The sequence below is a fragment of the Citrus sinensis genome, chromosome 2, assembly GCF_022201045.2.
Source record: "Citrus sinensis cultivar Valencia sweet orange chromosome 2, DVS_A1.0, whole genome shotgun sequence".
Taxonomy (NCBI): Eukaryota; Viridiplantae; Streptophyta; class Magnoliopsida; order Sapindales; family Rutaceae; genus Citrus; species Citrus sinensis.
The window spans coordinates 1,642,364-1,653,567 of NC_068557.1; the positions used below are offsets into that span (position 1 = coordinate 1,642,364).

The 11,204-nt window shown below is 39.4% G+C and overlaps 1 pseudogene; it reads right to left on the reverse strand.

The window, feature by feature from the left end:
• Nucleotides 1-9,652: 9,652 nt before the first annotated feature.
• On the reverse strand, nt 9,653-10,763 carry LOC102630525 (linoleate 13S-lipoxygenase 2-1, chloroplastic-like; annotated as a pseudogene).
• Nucleotides 10,764-11,204: the final 441 nt, after the last annotated feature.

Sequence of the window (11,204 nt, forward strand, 5' to 3'; positions counted from 1 at the left end):
TCGTTTTTTGCGAGGAATGGACCTAGGTCGCTCTTTGTGAGGAATGGACCTAGGTCGTTCTTTGTCAAGAATAGACCTAGGTCGTTCTTTGTTGAATCACGCTTTTGGTTTTTTGGTCGTGTCTTGCATTTAGACACTTTAATTAGAATTGTTAGTATCTTGGTCGTTCTTATAGAGAACAGGCTTGAGTTATTTTATATAGAATAATTTCATTGGGCCTATATTTTTCGTGGGTTTGGGTCTTTCATATTTTGGTCTAACAAGTTCAAATCAATTACTTTCTTTCTGGTATTAATTATGAAATCAGTCCCCACTTCCGTCTTAATTTAATAAAATTCGGGCCTTTACTCGATGGAATTAAGAAGATTTCGTAATTTGGTCAACCGTCAAAGTTAACCAAACATAGCTCAAAGTTAAGACCTAATATTAAACGAAAACGTATCCTAATGAACAAATTAATAATCAACTCAAAGTTTCAAACTACATGGCATAAAAGATAGATTATGTCCGATGATATCTTAGGATTTTAATATTTTAGGGTTTTTTTTTAAGGGGACCTCTAAAAAGGAGGTTTTTACTTATAAAATAATTCACCAAGAAGGAATATCACAATGAAGGCCCAAATTAGTCAGGCTAGTTGCTACACAATTATTCCCTATGTAGGTATAAGAAAATTTAAATGACATTTGAGAAAGCAACGACTTATAGTAAACCGATGATTTCTTAGTAGCCAAGGAGAGGAAGTCTCATGCAGAAGCATATTCTGGGGAGCGTGCTTTATATTACCTGATTAATTATCTTTTTCAATGAAACTTTGTGTTTCCTATCGGAATTCTTTGAAGCTTTGTGTTTCACTATCTTTATCTTTTTCCACTTCCTTATTTAATATCAAAACATGAATCGTACTTGACCGTTCTACTCACGGTGATCAGAGCTATTTAGACCCCTCCATTGATCTCTTCAATTTTTTTAATTACAGTTTTATTGTTACCTTAAATTACTGAAATGGGAATAAAAAAACCTGCTTTACAATTGCTGGAAATTCATCCTCAACTCAACATACCAGTAGCCTCTACTCATTTTGTTGATTTTGATTTAATCAACTATTTAACTTTCAAATTCTTCTCTGCCGCTCTTTCCCAAGTCCCTTCCGAAAACAATCTTTGAATAAGACTGAAATTCTTGAAACAAGAAGTCTCTTATAATTTTTATTCATTGACATCAAATACATTGAAGAGAAATATCTTTTTATTTGCTCACCTAGACGAAGTACAGAGATTTTCAAACTTATTTGGAGAAATGGAGCTTGTCCTCAACAATTAATGATTAAAGACAATAAAATCTGGCGAGTTTCGATGTTCTTTTTAGTAAGTTCCCTTAAATTTGAAATTGGGATTCTGGCTATAAGTTGAATAGCTCCACTCTTGCGTAATTTCATTAAATTTGAAATTGGGTCTACTTTACAAAAGCCTTGAATACTTAGATTGGGTCTAATTCTAAAAGCCCATAACATCTAATTCAAGTTGGAGGTCGGAAATTTTGACAGAAATAATGCAAGCTTTCAATATTCAACTATTATATTGTTTTATTTTTGAATCAGAACATCCTAATAAAATTGATAAGTGGATATTGCTGACTCACAAATTGTTCACAAGTCTATGTATTATTGGGCAAAGTTCAAAAAAAGGGCACAATGCAGGAATCTGTTGGAGAGTGCGATAAAAAGAAATTAATAATTAAAAATAATAATACAAGAAAGAGGGAAAAAACAAAATTGAGAGAGTTAATTCTCTCTTACTTTTAAAATTTTAATTAGTCATCAAAACGCATCGTTTTAGTGTTTAGTGAGGAAATCTGCGAGTAAATTAAATTCTAGTCATAGAATGACATATATGATTTGTCAGGACAATCCCCCCCCCCCAAAAGGAAAGATTAAATAGAGCAACAGAATAATAAAAACACTACTCTAATAGAGCACAATTTAAACCAACCAACACCCATGAATCACAATATACACAGCATAAGCCAAACTCCAAGACTTAATTGACATTTCAAATTTTTACAATGAAATAAAGTTGTCATTATTTTGAAGGAGATTTATTCATGAAAAACAAATTCTTACAATAAAAAAAGGAAGGGCTTCAGGATTGAATTTCAAGTTGATTTTTGCACACATGTAGATATTAGTTAATCAAGACATAGGAAAAATAAGAGTTGATTCTGAGAATGGAAATAATATTTATTATTTTTTGAAGATTTTTCCGCAAAAAAATTAGGAAAGTTTGTGGGATTATATGAAACTCTTTCGGAGACCTTTTTTATAGTCCATGTAGGGCTTTGGTGGATAAAAACTCAATTTTTCCTCCTAGTTCAGAACCAAAGTTATAGCACACAATTTTGAGACTTTAAAGGGCAATTTTGCTGTTGAAAGGCTTTGGGATTGAATTTCAAGTTATTTTCTTTTCATGCATGTGGATATTAAATCATATAAAAAAACGAAAGTCGATTCTAAAGCTTGAAGTAATTTTTATGAGTTTTTAAAGATTTCTCTAGAAAAATTGAAAATTTATGAGAACTTATCAAATTGAAGTAAAAACTCTTTAGGAAATTTTTTTTTTTGGCCCACATATGTTTTGGTTGGAAAAAAAAAACTAATTTTTTTCTCCTGGCCCAAAACCGAAGGCTAGCACTTGGTTTTGGGCTTTCAAGGTGTTTTTATCTTGGAGGGCTTTGGGGTTGAATTTCAAAAAGATTTTTTATACTCATAAATATTGGTGAAAGAAAACCATAGGAAAAAGGGGAGTTCACTCCAAGTCCCAAAATAATTTTTATGAGTTTTAGAATTTTTTTTTTTAAATCTAAAAATTCCTAAGAATTAAGAGAACTTGTAGGATTACTATTAAACTCTTTGTGAGGTCTTTTTTATGGCCCACCTAGAGTTTTAGTGGAAAAAAAGACTATTTTTCCTTCCGAGCTCATAACCAAAGACTGAAGCACATGGTTTTGGGCCTTTAAAGTAATTTTGCCATTGAATGGCTTTGATGTTGAATTTTGAACTTTTTTATGAGCATGTAGATGTTAGTGAAACAAGATTACAGAAAAAGGAGTCAATTTCAAACGTTGGAACAATTTTCATAAGCTTTTGAAGATTTCCCCAAAAAAAAAAAAAATGGAGAACTTGTTCGATTGATATGAAACTTTTTGAAAGACATTTTTTATGGCTTACAGAAGATTTTGGTAAAAAAAAAAAATATTTTTTCTCCATGGGCCCAGTTTAGGCCTAGAACCAAATACTATATATAGCATACGATTTTGGATCTTTCAAAAGCAATTTTGCAATTGAAGGGTTTTGGAGTTGAATTTTTGCATGCACATAGATGTTGCATAAACAAGACCACAAGAAAAAAAATGGGAATTAATTCCAAGGCCTGAGATAATTTTTACAAGTTTTCAATGAAATTTCTCAAAAAATAGGTAAGAATTTTCAAAAAATTAGGAGAACTTGTTTGATTAAAAAGAATCTCTTTCGGGGGGCTTTTTTATGACCCACGTAGGATTCCAATGGGAAAAAAATCTAACTTTTCCTCTAGACCGACAACTAAAGGCTATAACATATGGTTTTGGGCCTTTAAAAGGTAATTTTGCCCTTAAAGATCTTCAAGGCTAAATTTTGAGTTGATTTTTACATGCACATAGATATTGATGAAACAAGACAAAAAAAAAAAGAGTCAATTTCAAAGCCATAAATTGATGACAATAAAAGATTATCACAACTGAAAAATGATGGAGCATTACATAACATCATGGACTCACAGTTTTGCAATCAATTTATTGTTGGAGTGACTCCCAAGACTCATTATTGTTACGGGATGAGTGTTTTGCGCAATGAACCCGTGCGGCATTTAAACAACTCTTGCCGAAGGTTGCTAAGTAAGTTTTTGAGCTTTTCGACTAGTTAAGCCTAGAGATTTTTGAAGAGCTAAAGAGAAGAGAGCAATAGAACCGAAAGAGAGAAATTATGTTACTCGCAAGAAAAATTACAAGAGAGCTTACAAGAGTGTTTGAGTTGCTTTCTCAAAACTTGATAATCAAATGTCTAATGCCATGCCCTATTTATAGGGGATGCTTGCCAAACTCTCGAGTTCTAGAGAATTCTACCAAGTTGCCGATCTAGATATTTACATGTGTTAGAAATGTGTAAAGAATTCTAGATATATACAAGCTTGAGTGTGCTAGAGTTGGCTAGAAATTTCTGGAATTGGGCCAAACTAGCCCTCTTAGCCTTGTCTTGGGCTCTTTGCCTGAAATTGTGGGCACCTGGGCTAGCAACTTGGGCGGTCCACAACATCCTCTCCCGCATAAGCTTGCGGCGTCCTCGTCACACTCGCGTGCTTGAAATTCTGAATGTATTCAACGAATTGCCATAAATCATCTTCGCGTTCCCAAGTGGCTTCGCTCTCGGGGAAGTTTTTCCACTTTACCAAGTACTTATTGTATGGTGGTACGCCTCTCCTCCGAACCACGCGATCTGCAGTGATGTAGTCCACATCTTTGTCGAACGCGGTGACAGTGGTGATTGGCACCCGCCTCGATTCTCCGCGACTTGAGTCTTCCGTATCTCCATGATATAGTTTGAGAAGGCTCACATGGAAGACCAGATGGATCTTGAGTCTTGGCGGAAGTTGGAGTTAATATGAGTCGTTGCCCACACATCGCTCAAGTCAGAAAGGTCTTTCGTAACGCCTCATTAACCCCTAGTGAACTTTCTGCAATGTCTTGAATTGTTGGGGTAAGAGCTTGATCATGACTTGATCACCTTTCTTGTACTCAACATGACGTGTCTTTGTATCCGCACACTTTTTTATCTTCATCGCTACTTTGTCAAGGTAAGCTCGTATGATTTCCGTTTCCTCATACAATTCGCAAGCAAGCTTGTGTGCCACGAGGCTTTTTCCTCTATAAGTAGAGGCTATGGCGTTGGGGGTCATGAGCTGGAATCCCACGATGATTTCGAATGGACTCACTTCACTATAAGTTATAAGAAAAATGGGCAATATCGAGTAACTTCGCTCAATCCGAATGATGAACGCTTACATAGTGCCTTAAGTACATCTCGAGGAGGGCATTGATGCTTTGGGTCTGCTCATCCGTTTATGGGTAGAAGCTTATCGAGAACTTGAGGTTGGTCCCTAATATCTTAAAGAGCTCTGTCCAAAAACGGCCAGTGAACCGAGGGTCTTAGTCGTTCACAATGCTCTTCGGAACTTCCCAAAGTTTCATTATGTGCTTGACAAAGAGGCGGGCCAATTTACCTACTTTGCAATCGGTTGGTACGGCAATGAAAGTTGTGTACTTGCTTTAACGGTTGACAATGACCATGATGTTGCCGCATCTTTCGAATTTAGGGCAATGACGTGATGAAGTCCATGGTGATACTTTCTGATTGCCTTGTTGCGAGTGGTAGCGACTCCAATAATCCCGCTGAGAGTTGATGATCCACTTTGTCTTGTTGGCATACAAGACAAGTTTGCGCGTATGCCTCGATGTCGTCTCTCATGTGTGGTAAAAAATATGAGGCTTGAACTAGTGCGGTGGTGCGCTCGATGCTTAGGTGACCAACCCACTTGGAGTAGTGGCACTATTTGATAACTTCTTTCTGCAAATTTCCTTACCTTGACATGAACAGTCTATCTCTCTTGGTGAGGATGATACCTTCTTCTTGTCAAAATCGCTTTGTCTTGCCTTCGAGCACATTCCCCAATAAGTCTTTCGTTAGAGGGTTTTGTTGGAGGCATTCCTTGATGTGTGAGACAAGATCATAATTCAACTGGCTCATGCTAAGTGTTGCCAATTCGACCTTTTGGCTTAGAGCATCCGCAACGACATTGGTTTTGCCCAGTTTATACTCGAGCCGATAGTCGAATTCTACAGGAAAATCTTGCCACCGAGCTTGCTTGGGGCTCAACTTCTTTTGAGTTTGAAAGTAGCGTGTCGCTACGTTATCCATCATGATTGTGAAGTGTGAGCCAAGCAAGTAATGTCGCCACACTTGCAAGCAATGTATGATTGCAGTCTTTTCCTTCTTTTTCACCGTGTAGCGGCATTCCGTTTCATTTAGCTTTCGACTCTCGAACGCTATGGGATGACCTTCTTGCATGAGGACTCTACCTATGGCAAAATCCAAGGCATTTGTTTAGACTTCGAAGGGCTTGGAGTAGTCCGGAAGAGCGAGGATAGGTTCTTAGGAAATTGCCTTTTATAACTCCTCGAATGCGCGTTGGCACTCTTTGGACCAATGCCACGTTCGATTTTTCTTGAGTAAATCTGTCAAGGATGCCACTTTGCCTGAGTAGCCTTTAATGAAGCGTCGGTAGTAGTTTACCAATCCAAGGAGTGAGAGGAGCAAGGGCACTTTCAAGGGAGGCTCTCATTCGAAGATGGCACTCACCTTGGCATTTTCCATCATAAGTTTTCCGCCCGCAATCTTGTGGTCAAGGAACTCTACCTCTTGTTGAGCAAATGAACACTTCACCATTTTGAGGAAGAGTTGTTGTCTCGAAGTACTTGGAGGACTTGTCGCAAATGTTGGGCATGCTCCTCGAGCGTGGTGTTATACGCCATAATGTCGTCCAAGTACACGACTACAAAACGGTCGAGGAATGGTTAGAGTACTTTGTTCATCAGTGTGCAAAAAGTAGTGGGTGCATTGTTGAAACCAAATGGCATAATAAGGAATTCGAAAGACTCATACCTTGTTGTGCATGCTGTGTTCCCCTGCCAATGCAAACTTGGTAGTATCCGGGGTGCAGGTAAGTACTACGCTTTGTTAAGTTGGTTGAATAGATCTACTATCAAGGGAATTTGGTACTTGTTCTTGATAGTGATCTTGTTGAGCACTTTATAGTCGATGTACATCCGCAACGATTTATCATTTTTCTTTTGGAAAAGGACCAGTGCACCGAATGGGGCCTTAGAGGGGCAAATATAGCCTACGTCCAGTAAGTATTTAAGTTGTCTTCGTAACTCTTCAAGTTCGGGTGGCGCCATGCGGTAGGGCGTCAAGGCTGGTGGCTTCATGCCTTGTTCTAACTCAATCGCATGATATACCTCTCGTCGAGGTAGTAGCTTCTTCGGAAGTTCGGGAGGCATCACATCCTTGAACTCGTTGAGGACGGCTTGTATTCGCGGAGGGACTTGGCTTGGCGAGTTTCCGCAATCTCTTTCCTCGTTTAGTTCCTGAATGGAGACCAAGAAGCTTGAGTCCTTCTTGAAAGCCTTTTTAAATTGCATGGCCGAGAGTGTCTTCTCCTCGAACCTGCCACGTTCTGTGGGAACCATGCATGCTTTACTCCCGTCGAGGATGCTTAGGGAGTTCGTAGCGGGTAGCGGGAATGCATAGACTTGATCGAAAAATTCAATGCCGAAGACCATCTTGAAGTCATCTATGGGCACGATAGAGAAGTCAAGCTTTCCGCTCCACGTACCGAGGGTTGTGTGTATGCCTTGTACAATACCCGCAATGGGCTTGGCAGGTGAGTTCACCACATTCATCGTGCTTCCTTCCTTGATGACGCCATCGCCATCGCGAAGCCTAAGCACTTGGCCTCATCTACGGATACGAAGTTGTGCATTGCTCCTGTGTCTAGCAGTGCACGAACGAACTGGTCGTTTATTTTTGCATTCACGTACATGAGCCATTTCATGGTGAGTGCAGGTTTTTGGCGATTGAGTACACCAAGGCGTTGGAGAGAATCCATGCTAAGTTGGGGTTCTTCTGCGGACATAATGAGGTTGCTCTTAATTTGGGTCGCAAGAGTGTTGAGCAACTTCTTTTCCGAACAGTTATGTACCTAATGAGGGCCATTGAATATGAAATATGGGCTTCGAGGCTTTAGTGGCTCTTTTTTGCCCTTCGATTTGCCTTGTCCGTTCTTGTTGCTATGAGGCTTTTTTTGCCCCCAATCTTTGCAGTTGTTGCCCTTATCTTTACTACTCTCTCCCCTACCTTTGCCTTGGTTAGACTTTTTGTCTTTAGATTAGGTGGAGTATTCGGTGAGCAACTTCGCGATGGCAATGGCGTCATCAAGTGTTTGAACATCCGCCTATCAAGCTTTATCTTGGCACAATCCTTGAGGTTGTCTTGGAAGTAAAAGAGGGAGTCCTTGTCGGACATGTCGCTTATCTCGAGCATAAGGATAGTGAACTCATTGATGTAGTCACGAACACTACCAGTTTGTTTAAGATGATGTAAACGCGCTCGTACATCCTTTTTCGCATTACTTAGGGCAAATTGCTTTTGGAGTTCTTGCTTAAAGTTAGCCCAAGTATTGATGGTGTAAATGCCTTTGCCAATCTCACGATGCTTCCAAAGCCACCATAATTGTGCAACGTCTCGAAGATAGGTGGTGTTGTGCCCACTTGTAATGCCTCATCTTGTACACTAATGACATCAAAGTATTGATCTAGCCTGAAGAGGAAGTTGTCCATGCCAGTGGCATTGTGTGTGCCATCATAGATGTCAGGTTTTGACATGTCGATGCATCACGCATTACTCGTACTTGCGGAAGTGAGGCTAACTGAGAGTGTGCGCTTATGTCATGCCCAATATGAGCGGAATTCCTCAACTTCCGCTTGGACAGCCCACAGTTCCTCTTGGATGAAATTGCGGAGTTTCAGCAACTCTTCACGAAAGGCTCAAAACTCCCTTCAGAAGGTGTTTGCTTGGTCTTGGATGAAGGTCTTCGTTGCCACCGTGAATTCGGCGTATTCTCCCTTGAGACCGTCCACCATTTCCTCCAATCCATCAAGGGTGTCCTAAGCGACAGACATAATTGTTTCGAGCGTAGCCATGCGAGACTCCAAGGCATCAACGAATGGGGCCTTGGACTTGTCGCGGGTCTTGCCTTGGGCGCGTCCTTCCTTGCGACTGCAGTTTAGATCCGATAGGGCTTGCACACCAACAACACTCTCTTATGTTGGGTTTGGAGGGTTGGCCATTGCTCGTGAGCTAACTTGCGTAGGTGCAAACCTTAGCTCTGATACCAATTGTCACGGGATGAATGTTTTGCGCAACGAACCCATGCAACACTTAGACAACTCTTGCCGAAAGTTACTAAGTAAGCCTTTGAGCTTCTCGACGAGCTAAGCCTATAGGTTTTCAAAGAGCTAGAGAGAGGAGAGCAATAGAGCCGAAAGAGAGAAATTGTATTAATCGCAAGAAAGATTACAAGAGAGCTTACAAGAGTGTTTGAGTTGTTTGCTCAAAGCTTGATGCTCAAATGTCTAAGGCCATGCCCTATTTATAGGGGAGGTTTGCCAAGCTCTAGGGTTCTAGAGAATTCTACCAAGTTGCCTATCTAGATATTTACATGTGCTAAAAATGTGTAGATAATTCTAGATATATATACAAGCTTGAGTGTGCTAGAGTTTGCTTGAAATTTCTGGAATCGGGCTAAGCTAGTACTCTCGACTTTATCTTGAGCTCTTGGCCTGAAATTGTGAGCACTTGGGCTAACAATTTGGGCGGTCCGCAACATTACGCACTTACTTCCCAAAGTGCGCAACCAACGAAATAAAATTAAAAAATTACACATACATGGAATCTTATTTATTTAAGTTTTTCGATGACTTACAGCAATAAGCTTTCCTCACTTCAGATGGAGATGCTGTACAGATCCCCTTTTCCTAGCAAGCCAGGATCCGAAAATGGTTTCAAGAGCTCATATGGCACCATTCCAGCTCCAGTTCTATTATTTAATTCCTTATTTGCATTTCTTTTATCGATTAACCCTCCAAGAAGTTTCAACTAGCCACTAAACCTTCCAAATGCAGCCTTTATAATTGGATCATCATCTCACGCTGCCTCCATTTGATTCCCCAAATACTTATCACCAGGCGAATGACTCGACAATGTGTCTAGGACAACCATAACTTTAGTAGCTTGAATCTTGAAAGGGAAACATTGTAAAAGTGCAACTTCGGGTTTTTTTAAGGAATAATTCCCAGTTTTCACCTCTATTTACGCTAGGCAGTTTTCTTCTCGCAATAGCGGGCCTGTTGAGGAAATAGCCTCCAAATGTATACTGGCCAAATTTAATAGTTGCGTGGTGACCTGATGTTACCCAAACGATGGATGTGATGATTTTAATTAAATCCTGAGGGGTTTTTAGGATAGGCCGCCAAGGTTCATCCTTTTCGTCAACGTGTCCGACAGTTCAAATTTCAGCACACTATGATTAAAGATCTTCATCAGACTTTACAAGGTTGTCATCAGGATAATAGTGATTCACATAATCAGCTACCCAACTATTTAAGGCGTCTTAGAGTTCGAGACGGTCATTACGAAAGGGTAGTCTTCAATTGTTAACCTTAAGCCGTGTGGAGCACTTGGATCTTTAACAACCATTCCCCTAGGTGACCGAGAAATATATTAAAAAAAAATAAGGCAGCAGCTATGATTGAGCTGCTCCACCGTATGGCACTAATGATGATCATCAAATCATAATAGTAATTGCAGATTTAATATTTATTTCTATGATTGTATTGTCATCAATAGTGCTCCATTGTAGAACAGTTCTGGCATATCTGAACCCCAAAAAAAATATTATTCCTAGTTTCAAGAGAATACGTTTTCGTTTATTATTCATTGAAAATTTGGTGACCTTCCTGCTAATGAGGTCTGTGGGAAGTGCTTGATAGTCAAATCGCCACTGCTTGTCATGTAAAGTATGAGAGAAAAGTAGAATGGACAAAATAATTTTCATTGATATTTGATTGAGTATATATACACATATGACTGACTTGCTATACATGGTAGGATCCCTATAATTAAGCTATGCAATCAAAGTCTACTGTAATTTAGGAATGCATATAGAAAGATATATTTACAGCTCAATATAATGAATAAATGGATTCTACTTTCTAATACTCCCCCTCAAGTTGGAGAGTGAATGTCCAGCACTCCCAACTTGCGAACCATGGGCATGAAAACTTATTTTCCCAAAGCTTTGGTCAACACATCAGCGAGCTGATTTGCGAAACTTACAAATCTCGTTATCACACAACCTTCTTGTATCTTGTCTCTTATATAATGACAATCCATCTCTATGTGCCTTGTACGTTCATGAAAAACTGGATCAGCTGCTATATGTAATGCAGCCTTATTGTCACAATATATCAATGCAGCCTCTTGATGTAAAATCCAT